This window comes from Crocuta crocuta, unplaced genomic scaffold (genome assembly GCF_008692635.1).
Source record: "Crocuta crocuta isolate KB4526 unplaced genomic scaffold, BGI_CrCroc_1.0 scaffold193, whole genome shotgun sequence".
Taxonomy (NCBI): Eukaryota; Metazoa; Chordata; class Mammalia; order Carnivora; family Hyaenidae; genus Crocuta; species Crocuta crocuta.
In genome coordinates, this window is record NW_027529624.1 from 2,068,306 (window position 1) to 2,079,350 (window position 11,045).

General features: G+C 47.0%; 1 long non-coding RNA gene across 1 annotated transcript; it reads right to left on the reverse strand.

Moving 5' to 3' along the window:
* Positions 1–9,235: 9,235 nt before the first annotated feature.
* On the reverse strand, positions 9,236–9,926 carry LOC144229854 (uncharacterized). Its single transcript, XR_013334631.1, has 2 exons — positions 9,796–9,926; positions 9,236–9,594 (listed from the first exon to the last, which is right to left on the reverse strand). It is a non-coding gene; the product is annotated as an uncharacterized LOC144229854 (long non-coding RNA).
* Positions 9,927–11,045: the final 1,119 nt, after the last annotated feature.

Below are 11,045 nucleotides of genomic sequence, written 5' to 3' on the forward strand. Positions count from 1 at the left end.
TGGTGCCTTCCTAGGAGGCAGCGTTGAAGAGCAACTGGAACTAGGAATGGCCCCAAGAGCAGATGTGCCCCCAGCGTACAGCACCAACTCCGCAGACGCCGCAGCGGCACAAACCATGACCTGCTTAGATTAAGTGCCCAGAGACTTCTATGGTTTCAGTCAAGGAGAGGCATTTCGCAGTAGCAAGGTATCCAGATGGCTTTTAGAAGTCTGCATGGGAAGTGTCAGTGTTGAGAGCTGTACAGCCCAGATAGGGACAGGCATTTTCCTGGCGATACTCTTCATAGCAGTCCCAGAGGAGAGAGGGCACAAGAATAGGGGACACGGGCTGTTCTTTCAGGAAAAGGGGACACCTGTCAACTACTGGGTAGGTGTTGAGCACAATGTGAATTAGGAACAAGTGCCAAATCACAGGAGTGAGGGGGAGAGAGATTTCAGCCGTCATTAGAAGGCTGGAGAAAATGAAGTTTCCAGGGAGGATAGGCAGCACTATGCTGAGCCCTGCACCAGATCTTCAAGAAGCACCAGAGCAGCCTTTCTTAAAGGGGAAGGGTGTGGAGAGAGGACTAAGCCTCAATGCCCTGAATCAAGCATTGCATACAGTCAGTCAACTCTCTCGCACATCTAGAACGGCGCTGGTTATATAGCATTCTCAGGGGAGAAAAGAGATGCTGGTCATTTTGTGAGTTCTGTGGTTCATGCAAACCATGGCTGAGAAAGTCTAACTGAAAGAGATTATTAGCCAAGCTTCTGGAGTCAGATTTATGTTGTCTTTTAACACAGTGCAGTGAAGATCAGGGTCAAAAGACTCCAGGTCTCACAGACCTTTATCTTTTCTACATGGAGCATGATTTCAGCTGTGAATATTTATGTACTGAGCAATCACTATGCCAGATACCGAGCTAAGCACTTTACATGCACTTTCTAACTTCACTGTCATAACAATCTTATGAAAAAACTATTATAATAGCCATTCAGTTGAGAGCACCAAGGCATAAAGAGATCGATTACCTGTGAACAAGCGCACAGTCATTAAGTAGCAAAACTTGAACTCAAGTCTGTCTGATGTCCATATAAATGCTAGGTTATGTGTTGCTTTTACAATCAGAAAGATGAAATGAAGTCTTATTATTCGGGAGAAAAAGTGTCAAAAGAGAATTAAATGGAAAAAAATAGAAATGGAAAAATAATTTAACATGTTTTTCTCATTCCATTTCCATAGCTCTACAATAAAATACATTAAAAAAAATTTTTTTTAATGTTTATTTATTTCTGAGAGAGAGAGAGAGAGCATGAGCAGAAGAAGGTCAGAGAGAGAGGGAGACACAGAATCTGAAGCAGGCTCCAGGTTCTGAGCTGTCAGCACAGAGCCCAACGCGGGGCTTGAACCCACAAACCGTGAGACGTGACCTGAGCCGAAGTCGGACGCTTAACGGACTGAGCCACCCAGGCGCCCCTACAATAAAATACACTGAATCCTATTCAGGAGCTAGTCTCCAAGAGACCTGTACTCATAACCATACCAATCTACATCGATTTGTTCAGAAAATATCTAGTGGGAATCTACTATGTACCAGGCACTGTCTCAGGTACTTGGATATACAAATGTAACTAACTGTTCCTTTCCTCCCTGTCTGAGAAGTCCGTCACCAAAGCCTGCATCCCAGTGCTTGCTTACAGGACACCAGGGGAAGCGGGGCTGTCACCGGCCAGGAGGATTGTGGGGGTGATTAACAAGATCTCACAGATGACGTCTGAGTGGAGCCTGAGCTTGCCATGTATGGGAGAAAGACTGTTCCAGCCAAAAGAACCGGCTCAAACAAAAGCTCATAGGCAAAAGGCACAGGACGTGTTTGCAGAACACCAGCAGTTAAGTGGGACTAAAACAAAGGTATCCCAGCTCTCACAACGGGACACAGGCGTAGCAGCATCTCAGGCAAGGAAAGGACACAGTGAGAAAAGTCTGCAGTATAGAGGGCAGACTGGAAAGGAACAGACAGTAGGAAGAGAGACTGGATAGATCGGGGTCACATCAGTGCCTGTGAGGGCAAGCGGGGCCTGGACCGGAGCAGTAGCAGTAGGTGCAGAAGAGCGATGAAGTCAGGAGGCACGTAGAAGCTGGAATAATGGGGCACCTGGGTGGCTTCGTCGGTTAAGCGTCCAACTTTCGCTTAGGTCGTGATCTCACGGTTCGTGGGTTCAGGCCCCGCATCAGGCTCTATGCTGACAGCCAGCTCAGAGCCTGGAGTCTATTTCCAATTCTGTGTCTCCCTCTCTCTCTGACCCTCCCCTGCTCACGCTGTCTCTATCTCTCTCTCAAAAATAAATAAAACATTAAAAAAATTTTTTTAATTAAAAAAAAAAGCTGGAATAAATACCAGTGTATGTATGGCAAGAAAGAGCTCATTTCAAATCCAACGAGAAGGACTTGGGGGAGAAGGTTGCTAAGGCAGTGGCTGCCAACATGTGAACAAAGCATCCTTGGGTCTGGGAATAGGCGAGTGGAGCTGCGAGTTATTTAATTTCAAGGAATCTGCAAATTTGTATGGTCCCCAAGCATCCTCTAGATGTTGAGTACACCAGGTCTTAGACAGGCAGGTACTCCTATGTTACAGATAGTGTACATACACATGTTGATGTGCTGAATAAAAGTTCACTCATAAACATTACTAAATTCATTAGATCCTTGTATCCACCTGTACTGGCTATATTTTCTCAGTTGAAATAATGCTAATAATGAACAGCTGTCGTGTAGAATGGAGATCCACAAAATTCAAGCTTTAAAACAATTTTTCAAAACTGGAAAGACTTAGACTTCTTAGCGACAAGGAACAGAAACTCAAAATAAACTAGCGTAGTGGTGGAAGAACACTGGGGGATTTTGCTGTAAAAGAGGGAGGGCGTGAATCACCACGCTGTGGAAAGAACAGAGGTGTCGTGGGGGTCTCAGTTACAACCGAAGTCCGAGTCTGGTTACAGTGAGGAGGAGAGAGGAATTTATAAAATCCTTTTTTCACGCTAAGTGACTTTTAAGCCTATTATTTTGTCTTCAAAGTGGGGGAAGAAAAAAAACACCTAAACACGATTTCTTTCTTTCCCGCTGTAACAATTCTAATTCCCTTCTCCTTCCCTCTCTACCTTAAGATAGAGAAGCTCACTGGGAATAAAGTCAAATTCAGGAAAGAAAAATTCTGTACAAATTGATAACTTTAAAAACCACTATCTCTGAGTGGCTCAGTTGGTTAAGCATCTCTTTATCTCCGCTCAGGTCTTGGTCTCAAGGTCCTGAGTTCAGGCCCCACATTGGGCTTCCCTCTGGGCATAGAGGCTACTTAAAACCCACTACCTCATTTTACCCAAACACCTGAAACTAAAAACTTGACTGTGGTTTCCGGTCTCATTTCTAGGCGGTTAAAAGAGTTACTTCCATAGTGTTAAAAGGAAAACAATTGTATACCAAAAGCACATTAAGCAATGGAAATTAATGAAGTAAATTTCATATTAAATGCTTATGTGAGCCATACAAGGCTACCAACTAACAGCAAAAAAGAATCTATATAAGCCAAAGAATAGGGTAAACAAAGTGTTTTTAAGCATGTATGTGCAATAAGTGAATAGTGATTCTAACTGCAGACACTTCCGGTTAAACAAAGCACATTGAATGCATGCATTTACCTTGACCGCCTTAGGGAAATCCATTAAAATGGCCATTTTCAGGAGCTTTACGCCCAATAGGACGTATGAAGTCAAGAAAAGGATAAACAGAAAAGAGCTATTGACAAAATTTTGGAGACTGGAAATTAGATGAACCGGGGATAACTGACATAGAAAAAAGATACCAGGTATCAAAAAAATTAAAGCCTGCAAGGACAAGGGAACCCAAGAGCAAAGGGACACGTGCTTGAACCAGCTTACAGCGGCTTACGAGAGCCGGTTGTCAAAGTTTTAAGACATTTACAAGCTGGTGAAAAATAACCATTATTAAAAATTAAATTATGTAAGTTTCAATTAAATATATGTAATGGAACAAAGGTAATAGCTGTTCAAAATTCTTCCCTTCCTAATTATGTCACTGGGTTTTACTATTATCTATGCTCTTAGAGTCATTCACGTCCGTGGTGTCTGGAAGGTGGAAAATGGGGGTCTTACTTGAGCATTTCTTCCCATGACCGTGTCCGGCGAGGTGCTGAGGACCGTGGAGTTCAGCCACAGCGGGAGGAGTTAGACCACGGGAGACCAGCCGCCACCGCCACCACCTCAGGGCTTTTCTCACTGGCCAGCCAGTTAAACGTTTACCAGCGCACCACTGGGACAAATAAACCGTGCAGCACCCCAGAGTGGCTTAGGAAGCAGAGACGCAGGGCACTTCTGAGAATAAGGGTGTGGGTGGGCTTGAAACCGGACGCCCCTACTGTACATGAGCAAGCGATTCCTATTCTGCTTCCCAGGAGAAGCCAGGAATCTGCCTCAGAAGAGGTTAATCCAAAGGGCTCAGGCACAGAAGGCAGGGGTACTTTGCTAGAACCAGGGGATCAGGTAAGAGACCTTCTCCCCGTCAACTCCAAGAACACTGGCAGTTAGGACTCCCGGAGTTGAGAAAACTAACCCCAAAAAAGGATCTAAAGAGACTGAAGGTGAAGGGTCTTCCAATGAAATGCCCCCATCCTGGCTCTTTCACACTCATTGAGGCCACCACTCACTCACTCCTTCCTCCCTCAAGCACACATTTAATACATCCTAGTGTGCCAAGCCCTGCTTGACACGCAGCAGACACATTAGTGAACAAAATAAAGACCCTGACCTCCTGGGCGCTGTGACTCCCCTGGATAAAAACAGACAACACACACAGCATAAGGGTAAACCTAACGTGGTGTCACGTGACCCTGAGGCCTATGGAGACTAAAGCAGAAGTAGACCCAGGTAGAAGTTTTATAAAAGGCATCGAGAGAGGCCTCAGTGGTAAAGCATTATATGAGCAGAAACCCGAAGGAGGTGAAATAAGCCAGGGGAACATCCAGGGGATACGCTCTCCAGGCTGTTGGAATACGAAGGGCAAAGGCCTGAAGCAACAACAAACCTGATCTGCTGGGGCGGGGCGGGCGCTAAAGGAGTTCAGTGTGGCTGGAGGGAGAAAGGAGAGCGCGGCGGGCGGAAAGCAGGCCTCACAGGATTCACGACAAGTGCACACCGGGCTTGCAGGTGAGTTTGCATGGACTCCCTCGATACGAAGGGACAATCAAGGGTCAACAGATATTTAAGGAAACCCTCACATGAGAAACACAGACCAAAACAAACAGAAAAGCAGGGAGCCAAAGAAAGTTCCTACAAAACTATGGATTATAATTACAGGCTTCAACTCCATCATCAGAATAGAGAGTAAGCAAGAACCGGACATAAGTAAGTCTAGAGCTGAACAAGAAGGTAGAATCTGATCAGCAGTAAGCCTGGTAGGAAGGGGTTTTGTTTTTACGTATACAAACTTGAGTTACTCCAACACCATGACATACAGGTCCTCGGCCCAGGGGGGTTAAGATTGCAAATACTGCAGGAAATAGAGCGGGGAGCAAGCCAGCTGCGGAGGGTTGGAAAACTGAAGCCCTAGCGTTTCTGGCTTCTCGGCTTCCTGTGTTTGTTTCCACGTGGTTTCCCTGGTTTTTCCATAGGTGGGAAGTTCTCACCAGACTTAACTGTACTTAGGGGAACGAAGGAAGGGGGTGGGGTGTCCCAAGCTTGTGCAAACCCAGTCCTCCTCCTGCGTATCCCCTTTACTCACAGCACAGCCACACCCCCACTCCCGAGGCCCTTTCCCCACAGCAAGCAATTCCCTGCAACCCGCGGGGTCCCCTACAGCTCGACTCCGCCAGGATCTACTGGAGCCGGAGACAGAGGCAGGGCTCGGGCCGCAGACTGCCCCTCCCCCACCTCGTCACCACGCCGGTCACCCGTGCTTCTGACCCACCGGGGCGCTGCGCGTGAGACGTTCCAAGGGCCGCCTCTCCCTGGGTGCCACGAAGTTCCTACAGCAGCTCACAGAAGCAAGAGAAACATTTTACCTGCTGGACCAGCGGCCCCGCTGCAAGATACGAGTCACCAACAGCCAGGACAGGAGGCGGAGCTCCCGAGGGCATCACCGTTTCTGAACCTCCAGACGCTCACCAGCCTGGAAGCTCTCTCCTTGTGGAGTTTAATGGAGGCTTCAAGAACACAGGCTCGACTGATTAAGATCATTGGGAGGGGCACCTGGGTGGCTCAGTCGGTTAAACTTCCGGCTTCGGCTCGGGTCATGATCTCACAGTTTGTGGGTTCGAGCCCCACGTCGGGCTCTGTGCTGACAGCCAGCTCAGAGCCTGGAGCCTGTTTCGGATTCTGTGTCTCCCTTTCCCTCTGACCCTCCCCTGCTCACACTGTCTCTCTCTCTCAGAAATAAATAAAAAACACTAAAAATTTTAAAAAAATAAAAAATAAAATCATTGGGAGTTAGGGATTGATTCAACCTGCGCCTCCTCCCCGGAGGTCAGGGAGGTGGGTCTGAAAGTTCCCACCTTCTAATCACCTGCTGCTTTCCTGCAACCAGCCCCCACCCTTGGGTGTGGCCCCCCAGTCGCCTCATTAACATAACAAAAGACACCCCTAGCTCTTATCACTTAAGAAATTCCAAGGCTTTTATTTTTTTTTAGTTTATTTTAATTAAATCCCAGTTAGTTAATATATAAATGGTTTCAGGAGACTTTAGTGATTCATCACTTACATATGACACCCAGTGCTCATCCCAACAGGTGCCCTCCTTAATGCTCATCACCCATCTAGCACATCCCCCCACCCACCTCCCCTCCAACAATTCTCATTTTGTTCTCTGTATTTAAGAGTCTCTTGGGGCACCTGCGTAGCTCAATTGATTAAGCATCCAACTTCAGCCCAGGTCATGATCTCACGGGTTCGTGAGATCAAGTCCTGCATCCGGCTCTCTGCTGTCAGCACAGAGCCCGATTCAGATCTTCTGTCCTTCTCTCTCTGTCCCTCCCCTGCTTGCGAATGCTCTCCCTCTCTCTCAAAAAGAAGTTTCTTATGGTTTGCATCCCTGTTTTCATCTTATTTTTCCTTCCCTTCCCCTATGTTCATCTGTTATTTTTCTTAAATTCCACATGAATGAAATCATGTATTTGTCTTTCTTGGACTTATTTCACTTAATATAATACACTCTAGGTCCATCCATGTTGTTGCAAATGGTAAGATTTCATTCTTCTTAATCACCAAGTAATATTCCATTGTGTGTGTGTGTGTGTGTGTGTGTGTGTGTGTGTGTGTGTTTTATGGGGATATTTATACTTTTATCTTTTTGGCAAAATGCAAGTGAATGAAACTCAGGCTACTTAATTTCCATAAATTTCAGCCAATGTGATTCATTTCTTCTTTGAAAATTATAAACTCCAATATGCCTTAGAAAGATGTATAAGTCTAGATGAGATGATAAGGGGCAAGACTAATGCCCAGACTCCCTAGTCTCCCTTCCTGAAGTTACACCATGACAGATTTCTTCTTACAATGAGGATGATTTGAGGAAATACGGGCCATGAGACTATGTTCTCCAAGCTCAGTTGTGGCATTTTCCCCAGCCACCATTGTGGACCCTCTACTTCTTTGCACGTGATTGTTTTCTGTTAACATTCAAATTGCTTCTGGGGCGCCTGGGTGGCTCAGTTGGTTAAGTGCCCGACTTCCGCTCAGGTCATGATCTCACGGTTCGTGCGTTTGAGCACCACATCAGGCTCTGTGCTGACAGCTCAGAGCCTGGAGCCTGCTTCGGATTCTGTGTCTCCCTCTCTCTCTGCTCCTCCCACACTCATGCTCTGTTTCTGTCTACAGATGTCCACAAATTTGTTACTGTGAATGCTATACAGCTTCTTTTGGGCTTCTGATTTTCCACTTTATTGGAGTTCACTGTGTTTGGGTGCTTTGGAAGACTCCTTATAAAGTGGTGACTTTCCCTTCAGTAAGGCTGTTATCTTCACATCCAATGCTGAAACAGTTTACAGGGCACTGACCCACACCACATCTTCTTTTTCCATTCATCAATCGGTGAATATTTGGGCTCTTTCCATAATTTGGCTATTGCTAATAGCGCTGCTATAAACATTGGGGTGCATGTGCCCCTTCGCATCAGCATTCTTGTATCCTTTGGATACATTCCTAGTAGTGCTATTGCTGGGTAGTAGGGTAGCTCTAGTTTTAATTTTTTGAGGAACCTCCATACTGTTTTCCAGAGTGGCTGCACCAGTTTGCATTCCCACCAGCACTGCAAGAGGGTTCCTCTTTCTCCGCAGCCTCGCCAACATCTGTTGTTTCCTGAACCGTTAAATTTAGCCATTCTGACAGGTATGAGGTGGTGTCTCATTGTGGTTTTGATTTGTAAGGAAATTCCAAAGGTTTTAGGAGCTGTGAGCCAGGCACTGGAGAAAGATCAAATATATGTTTATTATAAATTATAATATCACAGCTAGCTCTTGTCATCATCATCCTCATTATCAAGCAAAGTGATAACAGTAGGAGCCAGATTGTGAAGGTCAAACTCGCACAGCATTACAAGGTCTTTGGCAGTAACTCGCTCCCCTGGAAATTCTCCCACAGTTAAGCGGTAAAGGTCTGCATCTATATTTCATTTCAGCCCAGCCTTCTCTTTTGTTACCCCCACAACCATGTTGGTATCCCGTTATATTGTTCACTGTCACTTTCTCCAGTATGAAACACAAGGTAGGGAGACTCCTGGGAAGGAAGACAGAAGTATTACACACATTATCACACTTAATACATCAGGTAAGGATCTGCACACCTTTTAACTGATGAGAAAACCAGAGGCTCAGAAGGATAAAGTAATGCATCCAATGTCACAAAGCTGGAACTGGCAGAGCAGGGAATTCATGTCTATCTGTATGATCCCCAAATAGTGTTTTACGTTACCACACCAACACACTATTTTACAGTTGACTGCTAAGCCTGCCTTCAACAATGACTCTCTTCCCTGTATCTGAGAGGCCAGGAAGGAAGGAAAGAAGAGAGGGAAGGGAAGCCATCATTTACCAGTCTCCATTTCTCACCTCTAAATTCTCAAGTCACTAGACTGAGTATGGTAAGTACTCACTCCATGACACTTAGGGCTTTGTAGGATTATGTAGATGAACCAAAAGGGAATTTGTCTACCTTTTGCGCAACAAGCCAATAAATACTGACACATCGTAGCTTTTGCAGTGAAGAAAGATGGGCTGTTTATTGGTTTGGCACCACCCAGGAGAACCAGGAGCTAATGCTCACAAGTCCTTACCTCCCCAAATGGCTTGCAAGTGAGGGTTTTTTAAGGGCAAAATTGGGGGACATGAGTCTCCTGAGAAGGTGTTTGTGGTTGATTGGAGTCCATGACGTTATATTAGCAGGTGCTTGGGGAACACTTGGTCTGGTCCCTCCATAAGTCTTTTCCATCTCAAGAGAGTTGGAATCTGAAAAATATCTTTCCTTGCAAACTAGTGGGGTTGCATTCCTGAAGGTTCCTTGGTTGGTCCAGCGGCCCGTGGCAGATATGAACTCCAGCGTCTATCCCTTCATCTGAATTGACAAGATGGCTTCAATCAATCTCACTGCAGTCCTCACAACCTTAAGGCATAGCCACTATTATTATTCCTGACTTACAGACAGGGAATGGGGGTCAAAAATTGGTTATTTAGCTAGGTGGCAGCAGAGCTGGGCTCAAAGGCCCGCGGCCGTATGCCCTCCACCCATCAACGAGAGCATCCTCATACATCTCACCTAGGGAGGCTTTCCGGGCATCGCTTGATACCATCTCTAGTTTGGAATCTGAATGCCTTGGGAAACTTTTGTCCAGTCGTCAAGCAGCCCAGACACCGTCCCGGGGCCCACCTTCTGGTTCGCAGTTCGGGGAACCGCCCTCCTGACGGCGAGTCCCNGCAACCCTGCGGGCGCACGCCCAGGTGGGTCCTCAGCGACCACAGCGACCACAGCCAGGGGTTCCTCTCCGCCGGGGTTGGGAAAGTCACCGCATCCCGAGCGACCGGCCCACAGGCCCCCTGATCGTGATACTTCCTGAAATAAGAGCAATAACGGAAAAGGCGCTCGTGGCCTGCAGGCTGCCGTTCCTGCCGGGCAAACATTTCCAGCTCCCCACTCACACTGAGGAGAGGAGGGAGGTGCAGGTGGGGGCGTGGGTCGGTTGGAGACACTCCCTCCCCACTGCCCCGTTTTCCTCCGTGTTAAGTCACATAATTTAAAAGGCAATGTGGGGAGACCTGCAGGTCTGTGTGATTGCTTTTAGGCTTTGGACTTCTCCATCCTTCGGGGCTGATACTGGTCAAGTGACCCATATTTTAAAAGCATTTAGAATAAAATGATGCACTTTCTTTGTGCCATCGGCTTCCCTGATGAAAAGCAAAAATGTTTGAAAATTGTCCCTTTTTGTGGGCAGTACTGGCTGCGCTGCATTTCAGCTCCCCCCCCCCCCGTGGGCACAGGGAGGGCGGGGGAAGCCAGGGCACAGCTGTGGNCTTGGAGACCGTTCCAACGTGAAGTCCAAGATAAATGATGTTCCTGTTTGGAAAGGAAACAAAATGGAGGTGAAATTCAATAAAGCCTGGCTGAAAAGAGAAGGGTTCCGAAGGCCTTTCTCTGCAGCTAGGCAGCTCCCAGAGAAATGAGCAACAGTGGCCAGAGACAACAAAGGCCCATGGTGGCCGCCCTGCTCCGGGTTTGGCAAGGCTGGGCTCAAGCGAGCTCCGCAAGGGCAGGCGTCTGTCTAGTCGAGAGAAATTCTGACACTCCGCCCCAATTCTACTTCAGGACCCATTTAGGCCTTGCATTTGGGGAAGGGGCAGGAAAAAGGAGAGGAGCCTTCCCAAGAAGCTGGGTCATGTTAGGACAGAGAAACCACCACTGGGGGGTCAGGAGACCTCGCCCCAGCTCTGGCTCGGCTGGCTTTACTGAGGGGTTAGGTCTGTGGCCTGCAGTCTGCAGCCTTGATCGCTGAGGACAACTTTCCCTTCTAC